Below are 17,593 nucleotides of genomic sequence, written 5' to 3'. Positions count from 1 at the left end.
CAGGTATATCCCTAAGGTGCCCACTTCTTCACCAGGGCCCATAGTACTTCAGGCATTCTGTCCTCCTCCGTTCCAGGAAGTAGGCCAAGAAAGGCTTAATCTGCTCTGTCCAGTTCGAGCATGGCGTATGGCAGATCAGCTATTTGTTTGTTTTTGGTCTACCAAAGAAAGGATCTCCGGCGACCAAGCAGACCATGAGTAGGTGGGTGGTCGAGGCCATCTCACTAGCCTACGAGTCGTCTGGCCTCCCATCACCTATGGGGGTCAGAGTGCACTCGACCAGGAGTATGGCGGCCTCCAAGACTTTCAACTTGGGTGTGGCTTTGCAGGACATTTGTGCTGCGACGGGCTGGTCCTCTCTGCACACTTTTGTCCACTTTTACAACCTAGACCTGGCATCTACCCCAGGTTCCCAAGTTTTCTCTTCGTGATGTGCTCGCAAGATACACACACAGGCAGGGGCTTGGTAGTATGGCACAGTGGGTATTCTCGTTCCCAAAGCGATCTCGACGCAGCTCGAGTTCCTGAAGGGGAATGTCTCTAGGTTACGTATGTAACCATGGTTCCCCGAGGGAACGAGACACTGCGTCTCTTTGCCATACTCCCTGCTTCCCTCCAGGCTCTACTTCATCGAAGCTAACTTGCGCTGTGCCGGATGTGCTTTTATACTTCTTGGCGCTCACATCACCCCGCTCATGACGTCTCGCTGCTCCATTGGAGTGACTTTGCACGTGCTTCAGAACGCGGTCACGCAGGGGCGTTCCAAAAGCGATCTTGACGCAGCGTCTCGTTCCCGCGGGGAACCGTGGTTACATACGTAACCTAGAAACGTTTTTTCTGTGAGGCGTATTTGGAGTTTCAGCGCGAGAGCGCCCTCTGGCCTTTGGATGGAGATTTACTGCTGATCACAGAACCGTGCTTTACTGAAAAATATGCATGACAATCGCAGCATCTGTCGAATCGCAATCTCGATTCCATTTCGATTTATCGTGCAGCCCTACCAGATACTTCTCATTTATCTTTCTATGTTATGTGTTTACACTCTTAGTCTACAATCAGACTTCAAACTAAAGTGCCCATTTCTGATCTTAACTCCTGTGTAAAAAAAAAATAAATAAATGTATTAATTGCTATGCAGTCATTGAAGATCAAAATACAGACAAAATACAATCTGATTTGGGGAACATTCAACTGTAGCATCAAAATGTATTTTATTTTGATAGGTAGCCTATACTTTTTCGAATTAAATATTACATTAAAAACGAAATAAAACAAAACAATAATACAAATAATAACAACATTATATAATAATAATAATAATAATAATAATAATAATAATAATAATATTAGCTAGAGCAGTACAACTTGAATTGTTGAAAGTCAAAGTTTTTTTTTTTTTTTATTGGGGCAGGATAGTAAAAATACAAAATCAAATAAAAAAACACTTTAGTTTGCATCAAAACCCAGAAAAATCTCACTTGGTAATAACATCTGGCGCCTGGAAGAAAATAAATATATATATAAATTTAAAAGCATATCTACTCTAACTCTTATAAATTTAGTTAACTTTAAGGAGTACACTAGCATTTAGACCTCACAGCTAACAGGCATAAACAAAAAAGCTACAACACTCCAGTTTTGATATAATGGGGCCTCAGAAGAAACATGTTCATTAGTCACAGTAATATGCATTGTATTATTAGTAAAACTTAATAAAGAAGACCTATTTATAGACACTTGTATCCACATATTCATTTGTATAAACACAACATATTCCACCTCAGAACACCCAGCAAGGACTTACAATTGGCGATCACATGCCTCAATAGAGATATTAAGCAATGACAGAGAGGTTACATAATTCACATCGGTAGGCGACTCATAAAAGTCTTCCATCTGGAAGTCACTACTCATTCCCAACAACATGCATCCCCATGCAATAACACTGGCACATTTGTAAATCTCATATGTAGCTGCAAACGGCCTGTTAGATTATCTGTCACTTTTAGAGGACAGAACTATAGAGAATGAGAGAGAGAGAAAGTGAGAAAGAAGGCTAGAGAGGGAGGGAGGGAAATGGAGTTGGTCTAACGGCACACCCCGGAGGGTCCTTGCTCAAATAATTCCTCTCAAGTCTCATTTGTTTAGCAGCAGACCCGGTGTGGTATTAATAAATGCTGCCTATTTCCTTTCCCCTTGATGCACATTACTCATTATTGGAGATCACCATTAAAATGGCATAAACATTGTTTCAAAATTGGACTCCACCTCATTACGTCTGTTTTTATAATGTAAAAATGCATAATATTAGCTTTAACATAAAATATTATAATGTACAAATGCATATAAATATGTAAATCATGTCACTAACATAAAAAAACACCTTAAAGGGGTCCTATTATGCTTTTTCATTTTTTTCATTTTAGTCAGTGTGTAGTGTGTATGTTTGGGCATATAAAAAGATCTAGAAAGTTACAAATCTCAAAGTCCACTCCAAAGGGAGATATTTAGTTTTTTTTAAATCCCTTTTCAAGAACTACAACAAACGGCTCGTCTGGACTACAGCGTTTGTTTTCCGGGCTTTGTGATATCACAAAGCGGCTCATTAGAATTTCATTACAAATAATTCCCGCCTACAGAAACTCGAATGGTTGGGGGGTGGGGAGGGGCGAGGGACACTGTGTAGGGACCATGTCAATTGGAACACAGTTCATGCACGGAGCGCACTTCTAACAAGATTATCTGAATCAGGTGTGTTAACAAAGAGAGACGTGCAAAACATGCAGAGCGGGGGTACGCGAGGACTGGAATTGAGAAAAGCTGGTCTAGAAGAAATGTACAAATATAACACGACGTAGCTGGGCGCCGCGGACAGATGCCGAACGGCGCCGCCGGTGTGCCTACACTCATAGAAAATAATGTATTTGTATTTTAAAGACATGGCGCGACCGCCTGGAACGCTGTTTTTTCACCTCCGTGCCCAAACTTCTTTGTTTGGGCTTCCGAAAGCGGATGAAGGCAGGAAACATGGTTGCAATTTACTTTTTAACTCTGTTCCTGAGCATTATAACCCCAATTTGCTATTGTGTGCTGCGCATTTTACTGAGGACAGCTTCCACAACACGAGTGCCGGATTCGCCAAAAGTTTTTGTTGAAAGACGGAGCAAGGGGGCGGGGCAGTACTGAAACACCGTCTAATGCCGAGTTCACACTGCACGATATTAGCTCGATTTTTCACTCGCCAACAGGTTTTGCGAAATCGCCGACAAATGCCCGACATCAGAGGCAAATCGGTGCTCGTTCACGCGAGTGACAATCACACAGTGTGAATTAAGTAGTATTTGTTAAGATTATGTTTTACTAGAAAATATTATTTCAGTCTCTCTACTTCAAAATTTAATTCAATCTGCTAATGTGAATGGAAATTTTTTCACTCAAAATAAATATATAAATATTCTTTATATTAATTTGTTAAAAATAGTAATACCTTTAAGCGTGTGCATGTGTGTGTGTGTGTGTGTGTATATTTAAGTCTGCATTTAGCTAGGTAAACGTGTGTTCGTGTGATCGGTGTGCATTAATGCCTCACATCAGTGCTTTTACTACATTAGCTAAACACCACACCATGCATGCCAATTAGTTTATCACACACACACACACACACGCTCAAACAAACACACAACAATCAGTATGTGGTTTCTTACAATACAGAAATTAAACATCCTCATTTCCGAATTCCACTCCACACTTCACCGACTTGAAAAAAGGCATCAATAATTAAGAGTGAATCAATTATTACATTTCTTCCTCCTCGAACATTTTGTATTTCTCATGCAGTTAAGTGTGCACAAAGCAGAGTGCACACACACAAGCGCAGCCATGCATGCACCTTTGCTCCATCCAATTGCAGCCCATTCGAGGGGAACCACGGGCTTAAATACTTGCATTTTAATGTCACCCAACAGACCTCGTTGACATCACGTCTGAGACAGAATGGATTAGTATTAAAGGACAGAAATCTAACTGCACAACATGCAAGTGTTTACAAGTGTCCGGACGTCTCAATAGGGTCAGCATAATGAGACAGAAGTGTAGCCACACACAATAAGGATGACAGACTGTAGATGTTAAATTGGTTATCTAAACAATTACCTTAAATTGAAATGACCATGGTCTCTCTGCGCATAATTAATACTCTCAGAGATGTGTTTGTATGCAGAATGAAAATGATCTGGCTGCATATCTAACATCACTGCGCACTGCTGTCGGTGGGCAGAGCTCATTTCACACAGAGCCGCTGATATCCCCACTCATAACCAATCAATGTTTTGTTGCATTTAAACATGCATTTGAATAGATCTGAAAAACATGCAAAGTGTTTATATGCTATTCATAATGTTGATCTATGCATTAATATAACTAATATAATTATGACTGCGGACAGAATCATAGCACACCTGAGACCCTGACCATGTGCTCCTGAAGGTAATGTTTGTTGCTCTCTCTCTTTTTCTCTCTCTATACCACCCAGCTTCACAAATGCATTATCTAGGTAGCTGATCTTAATCTGTTTGTGCGTGCAACTCATATTAATTGTTTAAAGGTGAGTTTTCTCTCTTTGGCCAATAAAAAATGCATCCTCTCCAGATCGATTGTTGTTGCTAGGAGACAGAAGCATCCTGAGGCGAGGCAGCATCCCAAACGCCAGATGTGTGTGTTTTCTACTACAGCAACGGCACTATTTCTCTCTCCCTCTCCCTCCCTCTCTCTCTAGCTCTCGCTCACTCTCTGATGAGTGAGGGCAGTGTTGCCAGCCTCTCTGCTTCGCTCCCCGCGTGCGGACCCACACAAACGGAGTTAAGGAACAGTTTGAAATACGGCAAAGAAAAGGAAAAATGCAAGACTGCAGACAAAAGGAATGTTTAACAGAGGTAATGCATTTTTTCACATAGAATATTAAATGAGCATTGCTGCGGTTCTATAATACTGAACAGATGGAATGGGAATGAATGCAAAGAGAAATTATGCTGTAGATAAGCCAAAGTACAGAGGTGAGCATCATAAATCAGGGCTGATGTGACATCATTCATTTATGGGTACATGGTAATGCATAAAAATGTAGGCAAAAACACTATTCGCAAATATTTTAAACTTGTATATGGGGTTTAAAATGTTTTTAAAAAAACTTTGCATGCTCCTAAGCGCATCCCAAGCATGTGTCTAAGAGATGCGTCTTAGTTTACACAAATGCCACGCGTAAAAGTCTTTTTAACCACTTTGAATTCCAAGATGAATCAAAACTTACTGGGTAAAATGTTTTTATATAGCTTATGTATAAGTCTTACTCATAAAATTGTCTGTCTGTTTTGTGTGAATCGATCAAGAAAACACTACAAGAAAAAAAAGATAAACGCAAGAAAACAGTGCTCCAAAACATGGCAAATTGCACGTTGAATCTGACTAGGATACTCCTGGAAAAAAATGTCCAGAAGTTTTCTAGGACCTCTGGGTCTTGCATTTATTTTTTATAAAAATATCGATGTACATGTGGTGGTTTAGAAAATCTGGAAAAAGTGGTAGTGTTGCCTAGTAGTGAAAGATCTGCAGCCAGGGTTTTCTTAGCTACTGGTGACTGAAAGGTTGCAGGTTTGAAATGAATCATTCTGTCCTTGATCAAGACACATAATCTTTGATATCTCAAAGAGGACTGTCCTCATCCTTGTACCTTTAAGTTATTTTGGATAACAAACATCAAATAATAGACTCACTTGTAATTAGTCTCTTTTTGCATCCTTGCAGTCAGTTTCAGCAGCGGTGTGGCAGCTGTGCTTTAGGCTTCACCTGGATCTGTAACATAACCAGAGAAAAGACGAGGATGATTCATAATTTATTGCGTCGGGGTTCTGCGCTGAATTTTAATATCTCTGTTGCGTTAGGTTGGAGCAATAATTGTTACAATGAGATGTGAGGTTGTAAAGCCTGATGATGTTCTGACATTCTTCACGCAACAGAGGTGTGGCTTTAACTCGTTTGGAATGATAATTAGCACAAGTAGTTAATCTGGAGAACACTACAGAATAGAGTACACACATGTAAAGGGACTTTCACTTCAACTCAGCCATTGATAAAGGCAAAGAATGTCAGTCGTCCGGGGTTGCACTGGAGAGTGTGCGTCATTAAAGGTCTATAAATGTAATGATCCACACGTTTTGGATATATGTTTCTGAGTAATAAAAACTATTAAAAAGAAAATAAATAGTTTTGCCTTTTTAGTATTCTTCTACACACACACACACACACACACACACACACACACACACACACACACACATATATATAAATATACAAAACATGCATTTAATGTATGGTAAATACATAAAATACATAACAATATACTAATTTATTATTAATAATATAGTAATATAATGTATAAAATTGTGTATAATTTTTCATAAATTGACAAAATAGATCAAATTATAATTACAATTATACATATATACAGTATATAAATATATATATAATTTTTTTTTTATTATGTCTGAGTACATATATAATTTTTTTTTCTTTTTAATAGTTTTTAGTATATATATATATATATATAGAGAGAGAGAGAGAGAGAGAGAGAGAGAGAGAGAGAGAGACTGTCTTGTTTTTTTAAGATGTTTTAAAATGATGGTTGAAAACCAGTTGACAGTGTGTGGATTGTGTGAATGTGGGTGCGCTAAAGAAATCATTGTTATTGGACTGTAGGAGCTGGCCTTGAACACGCCAGACCACCCTGTTGAATTGCCTGAGAGTGTGTTGTGTGTAAAGCTTACAATGCATGTGTTCTATGACCATGCATATGTGCATGAAATTTACAGCTTCTAATAAAAATGCACATGTTCATGCACACAATAGCGTTTGCTAATTAGTATGCGACAAAGTTGTTATTCAAACTGTCTGCTGGGATTTGCAAGATTTTATGCATGTGTGCACAAGCGTGCTTTTCTCCATAGGCATGCATGTTTGTGCATCGGGCCATTTGTGTACACACGTGTGCTTGTGTGGAAGTTTGAATTAGTAAGATGCAGGATGGCCTTGTATAAGACCGGACCGCTCTACATTTACTGAATATGATGCAGTAAAGTGCTGTGCTGTAATAATTAGCCTTTCAACAGTGTGGTCCGCTCAGCGCATGTAAATAAGTTCTTCCACAGCCCAGCGCGCTATAACTAGACTTGCACATATGCTTGGCTATCCGTCAGTCAGATGAGCGTTAAATGAGACTGAGATCTCACTCTATTACAGACACATTAGAAATCACTTCTAGATGATGACAAAGTAAACAAAGTAGCAATGGATTTTTTGCTTTCGGGCGATCGCATTCTGGACCATGTCACCAAACACATGTATTTTCAAACAACCCAAAACATGCAACAAACAGCATTACAAGTCCAACCCAAAAATGGCAGGCATGTAAACCACTGTGAACACAGCTGAAGTATCTGTGAGCTCAGTGATGCAGATGCTGTTTATCTCCATAAGCGTTAAAGCATCCTGAGTGCTTATATTTTTCTTCCTCCTACGCATGTGTTCTCTCTCCGCTTAGGAAGTCTACCTTTGTTAGACTGCGTTTTTCCCTGCGACGAAGCCCATGGGTGCAGAGCTCTGTTAGAAATTCTGCTTTAGTAAGAGACTCCAAGGCCCCATCAAGCTTTCAAAAGCCTTGCCTTCATATTCATTAATATGGAAAGAGTATGGAGCTGAAAACTAAAGATGCCATCACTGCGCTGTAATATTCTTACACACATAGCACAGGTATGCTGCATGGTTGCACATGCATGCAAACACGCACTTCCAAAGTGTTTTCCTCACCTCGACTTGCTAAAATATGAAATTTGCATTGAAAGACATCGTTGTGTAAGAGTAAAAGAGTAGCGTTAGATCATAATGAGAAGAATGAGCATGTCAAATGCATCACGCGGTGGCGGCCAGAGTGTGGCATGCATTCCTGCTGAAAGTGATTTTATAAAGTAGGCTAGCCTCTTCAGACTCCTTCAAAACAGCAATTCTGTTGCATAAGTCATGCATCAAATCAATAAAGAGATGTTTGAGTGTGTCTGTCTGTGTGCATGCAGAGAGAAAGAGAAAGTGATATGCACAGATTTCAGCAGTCTGGCAGTCCCACTCGCTGCCAAGTAAATCCATTTCTTAGTAAAAAGAACAGCTTTGTAGTTTTTTTTTCTTTTTTCGGTTTTGGAGGAGCAGCGTTGTTGCTGCAGAACACTTCTACACTCTACAGAGTGCTACAATCTCACATTAACCAAGCAAACTGAGATGCTAACACATTATTATGATAAAAATATACAAGTACAGAATGCTTTTCCTAGTGCAGCCTAACAGTAGGGGGTTTCAATTAAGTCGATTAAGTTTAGGCTTAAATACTGGCACAGATTCTTTTGCTGGAAAAACAGATACAAGGGTAATACAATAAAGAAGTTAACAACCTTTCATGTGAGAACATTTCATTCTTCCTCCAGGTCAGATTAGTTAAACTCTTAAAGGGACAGTTTACCCAAATATGAAAATTCTCTCATAATTCACTCACCCTCATGTTGCACCAATCCTGCATGACTTTCTTTCTTCTGTAAAACACAGAGTGTATATTTTTGAAGAATATGCTGGCACATGTGGCTTGTTTATTTTTTATTGAAAATCTTAACATCTAACCTACTGTAGTTCTACTTTGCGATTCATTCTTTTGAGTCTGATTTTTTATAAATTAATCAGTTCACAAAACCGAACTGAATGATTCATTCCCAATCCCAAATCAGACTGACCCGCAGCTTTCAAGTTCAACTCACTGACTAGTTGTAAGTCCATAAATTGCAAAGAATTATAGGTACGATATTTAACATTTCTTCTTCTGTGTTCATTGTCATGAGTTTGGAGCGACATCAGCATGATTAAAAGAATTTTCATTTTTGGTTGAACTATTCCTTTATGAAAAAATGGTTCTACATAGCACCAGATCAGGGTTCTTTGATAGGTAATATCAGAACCCTTACTGCTGAAGTGGCATAAAAAAGCATTAACAAAAAGGTCATATGATCAATTTCTAGAAGACTGAAACAACGGTCAGAGTCAGACACTTCACATAGTTCTGTGTGTAAATGGCACAACACCAGCTTATATTCATGGTCAACTCATGGTATATGGTACATGGATTCTTCTACATCAAGTTCTGGAATTCATAAATATACTCACATGACACATGGTCTGATTCATTGTGCTGTGGAATGTAGTTAATGTCATTTTACTAAGCCAAAATAGGCTAAATAGAAAAATAAATAATGCTAATATTAAAATGTTTTCATGATAGGGTTTTTTTTATTGGCATGAAATCTGTTTCCGTTAGATTCACCCAGTAGGTCTTGTTTACTAGGAAAACCCTTGTATATACAGCATATAGTTCAGTTTTGGGGTAGCAATGAACAGGGGATTCGGTATCTGCCTTAAAATGTTGAGTGACTGAAACAGACTACATCTGAAGTGACAGAGATGTTAAACATAGCGTAACGTACATCTCTTCTAGACTGGAATGAAGACTTTCTAATGATAGTAATTACTGACAGGAGGGATCACAGTTTGACTGGAAAAGTTTGGGCATGTAGCCCAAAATGAAACTAACTACTTTGTCTTTTAGGAGTCTACTGCTGCTTGTGTCAGAAGATTTATCTATTTTGTGTGTGACTAAATAAATGATGTGTTTTATCAGCTTCAGCCTATGGCTCCTGACAGCGCTTCTCTAAGTCGCCACTGCAGGGCCACTTCCCCCGCTGAGTCACAGCATCCTGACATACACTTTAACTCTCTGCTCTCTCCGGCTTCTCTGAATATCTTAGTCCATAGAATGCGATTAATGGCGAACTCACACAACTCCATTTTATATCTCAGGAAATACGGCTTGCTTTCGAGTCATACAAAAGTCCTAATAAAACACGTTGTAGGTCACTCTGTCTTGCAGGAATCGTCCTCACGCTCGGCTTTCTGGGTTTGCTGCGTTTGGAGTTTTTCCTGGCTATACGTCGTGTTTATGGATCAGTGGCCTTACAGCTGTTAGAGAAGCATTTTTTAAATTTAATTGTGTTCCTCCATTATTGCTGCTCAAAGGTCTTTCTCTAATCTGCAACACATTTATTATTGTCAAACAGTCTTCCAATGCATCTAACAAAAGGATTCAGCAATATATAGTGCAATCGTCATACTTTCCTGTTGTGCTTTTGCTCTGTGGTTGCTAGAGCTGGACAGTGACAGATTTCAACCAAACTTCATTTGGTTCCCATTCACAAGCTCTCGGTTTGATTTGATTCTGATCTTGATTCAAAATGTATTCTTTTGGAAATAATTTATGCAGGCCTACATATCAGTAACAGTTTATTTATTTTTAAGTTAAAAAAAATTGTGCATCTAACAAAAGGATTCAGCAATATATAGTGCAATCGTCATACTTTCCTGTTGTGCTTTTGCTCTGTGGTTGCTAGAGCTGGACAGTGACAGATTTCAACCAAACTTAATTTGGTTCCCATTCACAAGCTCTCGGTTTGATTTGATTCTGATCTTGATTCAAAATGTATTCTTTTGGAAATAATTTATGCAGGCCTACATATCAGTAACAGTTTATTTATTTTTAAGTTAAAAAAAATTCTCTCAACTAATGCTGCAAACTGAGAACCTTCTCACTTGATGCATTACTATAGCTAAGTATTAAAGGTTAAAATAAAAATAAAAAAATATTCATTTTTTACATCTTTACATAGTGACTGTCATAAAATCTAAAGACAGATTTGTGCAAATATATTAGGTTCTTGATTCAAAATGTATTCTTTTGGAAATAATTTATGCAGGCCTACATATCAGTAACAGTTTATTTATTTTTAAGTTAAAAAAAATTCTCTCAACTAATGCTGCAAACTGAGAACCTTCTCACTTGATGCATTACTATAGCTAAGTATTAAAGGTTAAAATAAAAATAAAAAAATATTCATTTTTTACATCTTTACATAGTGACTGTCATAAAATCTAAAGACAGATTTGTGCAAATATATTAGGTTCAACAGGTAAAAAATATATAATGATTCTATAATGTAGTATGCATATTTACCAAAAGTAGTGCAAAGCTTAGTGTAATTATTGGACAGGAGGCACGCTAATAATGTTTTGTGACGTTTTATTCACGCATCAACTGCAAACAAACTAAAAGACCCATTTTGGTCTTTGGATTTTGATATCGCTTAGTTAAAATGAAAGTCGATTAAAATCGGGAAACGATATTTTCAACCCGCCCCAGTTGCTGGTGTGTTGTTGTGTGATATGACTCCGTTAAATCCCCCCCCCCCCCAAAAAAAAAATGTTAATTAAATGAAATAAAACTTGATGTAGCAAGTAAATATCCATTTGCAGATTTATTTATTTCTTGTTTAAGCATAAACTTAACTTTAATATCGATATTTTTTTTTGTGCTGTTCCCTTCTTCAGTCTAAGTAGGGATTTTTTTTCACCTGTTTTAATGTCCACTAGGTGAAAGTTCATGTATGTCCACTTAGAAAAGAAATAGCACACCTCTGCTCATCACCAAGCCACACAATTTGGGTGATGATCACTCATGTCTGTAGCACAAACAATGCAGGACAATTTACACTCTACGAAGTGTAATTTGCTAAAGCAAGGATCACCATTACTATTGGTCATACTTACGCTTAGGGATTTGAACAAACTCTTAACTCAAAGGTTGTTTAGAGCTAGCTTCTTCAAGTGATCTGAGATTGAATTCTACAGTCTTTTAAAATGCAGGCCAGAACCATTAAGCTACAAACATCCTAACCACAACAGAGATTGTGTTAAAGCATGGGAAACAAATGAAGAGCTCTCTGGCTCTGACTAGCTACTTCCTTTAGCGGGGGTTGATGGTCCACTGGGCATGTGTGTGTGTGTGTGTGTGTGTGTTGTAGTGCCAGGTTTCAAGCTTAGTGCCACCCCCTCTATGAAGAACTCAAGTGGATCTTTTAGTCCTTCTTAACGAATTGCTTCAATAGTGGGAAAATATTCCTACAGACACTCTCATAACATACACGCAGAGACACAGAACACAAACACATACTTCAGAAATAAACTCTATTTGAACCCAACTTTAATTATTAAACCTGTGTGTAACACCCTACACTGTTTACCATTCAGGATTACACAATTTGCCTGGAGAATGATAAAAAAAATAATTTAAAAAATAAACTTAGATTGAGGGAGGAACTGATCATTTATAGATACCCCGAATATCTTAGGATGTTGGCGTATCATAGCAACTTGCAAAAAATTACTCAGAATGTGCTCTGTGTGTACCTTTGGATAATTTAGTTTATTATGTTTATTTTGTATTTTTCGTACCTTCCTTGCCAACATTTTTAATGGGTGTGGGGGGGGGGGGACTCATTATTCTGGTGAACTCATTATTTTTGAGTTCACCAGAATTCAAAGCTGAACTGAGACAACTCAACCCAACAATGGTCAAAGGTGAGCTGGGTCTGCCATAACAGTGACAATTCAGTATCAATCCAGATCCTTTCTAAAAACCACAGACGGATTCTATATGACCTCAACTACATCTACACACAGTGACTTTAAAGAGATTTAGATGACAGCAGAGGTTCTTAATGAGCTGTATCTGGTATCAGACGCAACAGTGAGTGATACGTCCCCATGCGTAATTTGTCTTTTACTCCATTTCTAAAACCATGTGCTAGCTTAATGTAGTGCGCTGTGGTAATATCCTTCCTTGATCTGCTTTGCTGATTGGCAGATGAATCGATTGGCATGCTGGTTAAGACTCTCCGGCGCCGCTTTTGGTGCGTTTCATCATCAGAGGAGTTACTCACAAAGAGGACAAGTCATCAAAGGCTCTAGTGCACATTACAACTTTGCAAATGCAAGTTCTGTCGGATGATTGGACAGTGTCAAATGTCTCGGCCAATCACAAGCTCTCATTTTGCTGCAGTAAAATTATTTTGCGTGCACTACAAGCTTAAGTGAATGTTAGTAATAATAATATTTTGTTCTTTTTTTTGCATATTTTTGTTCTATAATTTCAGAGTTTCCTTCTTAAACGTAGTTAATGTAGACTTATTTTTCCTATAAATTGCATAAAACTGATAAAAATGTTTTCAAAATACCATTCACTTAAGCATACTGTACCAGTGATTCATATTTCAGCCACAGGAATTAAACATTTTATTTTTTATTTAATACAGTTATTGCTATTATTGGTCACACCACATGATGAGTGGTCGCTCCAAATGACACAAAGACCTTATATCGTTAAAAATCTATTGAAAGACTTAAATAAACAAGAAATTTCATACAAAACACTAATAGATTTAAACCAGATTTTATTAAGATTGCATATAATTTTCATGAACACAAACATAAACATTTTTTATAAAAAATACCATCGCAAACATAAGTGCACCATTTCATCTAACTCGGCAATGGAGACCATGGAATAAATATATTTTGTTTTCATTTTGATCAGAACCATGTATAATGATGTAATCATGCCTCATTACAAACAGTTTAAAGTAAACACACATTTGTGGACTTGTTGTGAACAAACATTTAATTAAACTTGACAATCATCATGCTACTGATTTGGAATGTCTGTGTGAAAGTGCAGCATTAACTGTTATTTCTGAACTTTGCCCAATCTTGGCTGCTCAACTGACCCTTCGCAGGGAGTTTGATTGACAGGCGATCTGACCAATCATAACGCAGAATCTTGCATTTTGTCTGACAAACAAACCAGATTAACATCGATGAACTTGAACTTGAAAATGGTGTGTATTGACATCTTCCTGTGGCTGAAACAAGATACTTTCTGGTGTTCATTCATGTTTATTTTGTGCTATAACTAGTAAAAAAGGAAGAGATAATCGGTCCATGCGCAGCTTGAACTGAGGCGCTACAGCAATCTGTCACGTCACATTAAAGAGCGACAAAACAGTATATTTTTGTTGTGTTGAATTTCTTACAAAATGACCAAATTTGAAAGCTGAGACTTTGTTTTATACCTAAAGCAAGATGCTCTGTCTTGTATTTTTCAATGTATTTTTCACTGCGTGCGAACATGATGTGTGGCGTGAGAGCACCATGGTTTGTCGGACGTAGCAATAGTAACTAAGTGGTCTTTGCGAAGGGTCAATTCAGAGTAGTGGGAGGTTTCTGGCTTCGGTTCTGAGATGACAGCATGAACATCTTTCTTAAAGTAGAAAATGACATCTGGAGTTTGTGCTTGACAGCAGGGTCAGAATTAGCACGCTGCCTATGGCGAGCGTTTTTTTACTTTGCTTGGCAGTGGCATCTGATAAATAAGATTAAAATAGTTATTAATAAATAAATAAGAAATCATTAAATGCATAATTACCAAACTGAAATTACATGTTCTACTTTTTTTTTTTTTGTGTATTTTTGTCATATTGTACAAAGATTAAACATAAACCATTTGAAATATTTAAAAACAAATGACCCAAAATGCATAAAAATCTATTCCAAATAGTTTTTTTTTTTCAAAATTTAAGAGAGTAACAAACCTGCTTGATGCTTCCATGGGTCCTTGGTAAAATTATATATGATGCAACGTCCTCTCTTTGAATGGATTTCAAAATAAAAGTCCGAAAGTGGTAGTTTCTTGTTGGTCACACCACATGATAAATCATCAGACAATGTTTGTTTGTATATCATGATGCAAATATAAATACAAATGCTTTGCAATTGTGTACAGGATTACAAAACACTTTGGAAATCATGCCAGATAGTGCAGAAAATAAATGTAAATAGATTTAGAGTAATTTCAAATACGTTCCAAAACAGCAGTTAAGGCCCAGACGGTCGCACCACATGATATTTTGACACTTCAAATAACAGAAAAATTACAAATAACTAATTTATTTTTATTTTTTTTAAGTTAAAGTGAGTATATACATGGGAGAAGTACTTCATATATTTTATGCATTTAAACAATTTTTTAACTGAAAAAAAATGCAATCAGACAAAACATTTAGAAAACAATTTGGAAAACAATGGCTTACCATACTTTATAATTTTCAGCCCAATTTAACTGATGCTTGCACTATCCATAGTACCAAAAATCATTCTCACAATTTCAACAAAAAAACATCTGTGTAAGCCAGCTACATAATGTTACCTTGGTGACATATTTAATTTGCAGGAACAATGCTATAATAGATCACATTAAACCAAATGTTAAAATTTCAAAGGCATAAAAACATACGCATGCATTAACAATGCAGCACTTGCAGTGACCGTTCTGTCAACTGGTCTAAAAATGCTCTCACACTGGCCCCGGGTCATCCTTACGGTTGAAACTCCGCTATTATTCCTGAATTCTTGTAAAAACACATGTATGCAATTTAATAGAAAGTATGCCGTCCCAGGAGGATCCAGATTCTCTTCAATAAAGACTAAATAATTGCACCATGACAAAAGAATTCTTCTTTAAAACATTTTGCAACACACTCACTATATTCTTTGTGGTCCTCAAAGCAAGCAAAACAAATCTCATAGTTTTTACGGTTGAAGAGTATTGTTGCTTGGGAAAAGGGATAACTTTTTTTTTTTTTTTTTGGCAAAGGAATTTGCAATTGATTTTTTCGGGCTGACTGTTTGATTTAAGCATGCTGTTAAGGAACTGCCTGCGAGCAAAATCCAATTAATTCCTGAGCCTCTCTGTAACCAAAAACGCCCCGTACCGCTCTTCTGTCCTACCCCTCTTAACTAATTAACATGATTAGCCATGAAGAACTGCTTAAAGATAGGCTACAGTAGGTGGTTAAGGGAAGGAACGAAAATGCAGTCTGGAGAATTGTGTTCAAATCAGACCTGTTTGATTGATTTGATCATGAGCATCTTGATGAATAGCATAACTAATTTAAAGATTTTCAGGGATTAGTTTGACCTTGAAATTTGGTGTTCCTTTTTTCTGCCTCTGTATTGATTTACGGCACTCATGAGAGAATGACCTGTGTGCTGTACTATTTAATGATAAAATCCTATCTAAATTTGATTTTTAATGATCAAAACTTTCATTTTAAAGTGATTATCTTACTAAAATTAATATGGTTATGAAATGTGATTAATTAGCCCACTCTGAGAACTTTTTTCACATTTAACACCTGTTCTTAACATTAGATTCCAGCTTGGAGGAGAATGCAAATAATTCATTAGCACAAATTATGTGCAGGGGCTCCCTTTGTGTACAATAACATACAGCTGGTTATTATATTCCCACTGATTTAAGGCAGACATATTTACAGAGTAATATATAATTATGGTTAAATGTATGTGCTCTTATTTTGAACAATATTTTATGGGTCATGTTTAAAATCATCACAAAACAAGGTTTCCAACCCATTTTCCTCTGTAATCAGATGTATTTCTGAGAGAAGCCGAATACTCAGCAAGAAAATAATGCAGGACTTGTATCCATCAGGAATTGACTGGATAATTAAAACTGCGCTCTACTGTATATGACAGGTGGTTGGAGGAAAGGAGCTGGAAAAAAATCCAGTGACGTCAACCAAAAAGGAAAATCTTTTCAGAGGCATTACATTTTAATGTTGTTCTTTGAAATAATGTGCACAGACAAATCATACATAACATCAAGAATCTTTGTTCGTTTTGCTTACTAAACATTTTTTCTGCATTATTTCTTCAATAAATTTTCTTCATTTCATTTTAAACATCAAAATATAAAAAAAAAAAAAAAGATTTCCATGTCCACTATAATGGACACCAGGGTTGTGTGCCATACAGAACTGAATTGAGAATGCCTTTTAAATTACAGTTCTTAAAGGGATAGTTCACCCAAAAATGAAAATTCTGTCATAATTTACTTACCCCCAAGTTGTTCCAAACCTGTATGAATTTCCTTCTTCTGCTGAAAACAAAAGAAGATATTTTGAAGTTTTTGGTTCCCATTAATTAATAGTATTTTTTTCCATACTATGGAAGTGAATGGACTAGCAACTGTTTGGTTACCCACGTTCTTCAAAATATCTTCGTTTATGTTCAACAGAAGAAAGAAACTCATATAGGTTTGAGGATGAGTAAATGACGACAGATCACCATATCACCCTGCAGCCCAAGACTGGTTGCCCACTGAAGTTAAGCAGGGTTGAGCCTGGTCAGTACCTGGATGGGAGACCCCCTGGGAAAACTAGGTCGCTGTTGGAAGAGGTTTTTAGTGAGGTCAGCAGGGGGTGCTCACCTTGTGGTCTGCATGGGTCCTAACGCCCCAGTATAGTGATGGGGACACTATACTGTCAAAAAGCACCGTCTTTTGGATGAGACGTTAAACCGAGGTCCTGACTCTCTGTGGTCATTAAAAATCCCATGGCACTTCTCGTAAAGAGTAGGGGTGTAACCCCGGTGTCCTGGCAAAATTTCCCCCCGGACCTTGTCAATCATGGACTCCTAATAATCCACAACCACTTGATTGGCTCTATGATTTTCTCTCCTCTCCACCTATAGCTGGTGTGTGGTGAGC

General features: G+C 37.4%; 1 protein-coding gene across 1 annotated transcript in view; it reads left to right on the top strand.

Annotated features, from left to right (window-relative positions):
- Positions 1–4,817: 4,817 nt before the first annotated feature.
- The window catches only part of LOC107563413 (metabotropic glutamate receptor 3-like), a gene marked incomplete at its 3' end in the record, with an annotated part of 33,469 nt that continues 20,693 nt past the window's right edge, over positions 4,818–17,593 (top strand). The window contains exon 1 of the mRNA XM_016248291.1: positions 4,818–4,931. The remainder of the gene's footprint in view (positions 4,932–17,593) is intronic.

Source organism: Sinocyclocheilus grahami, unplaced genomic scaffold (genome assembly GCF_001515645.1).
Source record: "Sinocyclocheilus grahami isolate Dianchi unplaced genomic scaffold, SAMN03320097.WGS_v1.1 scaffold874.1, whole genome shotgun sequence".
Classification (NCBI taxonomy): domain Eukaryota; kingdom Metazoa; phylum Chordata; class Actinopteri; order Cypriniformes; family Cyprinidae; genus Sinocyclocheilus; species Sinocyclocheilus grahami.
The sequence above is the reverse complement of the archived record's forward strand: the minus strand, read 5'-3'. Positions and strand labels throughout refer to the sequence as shown.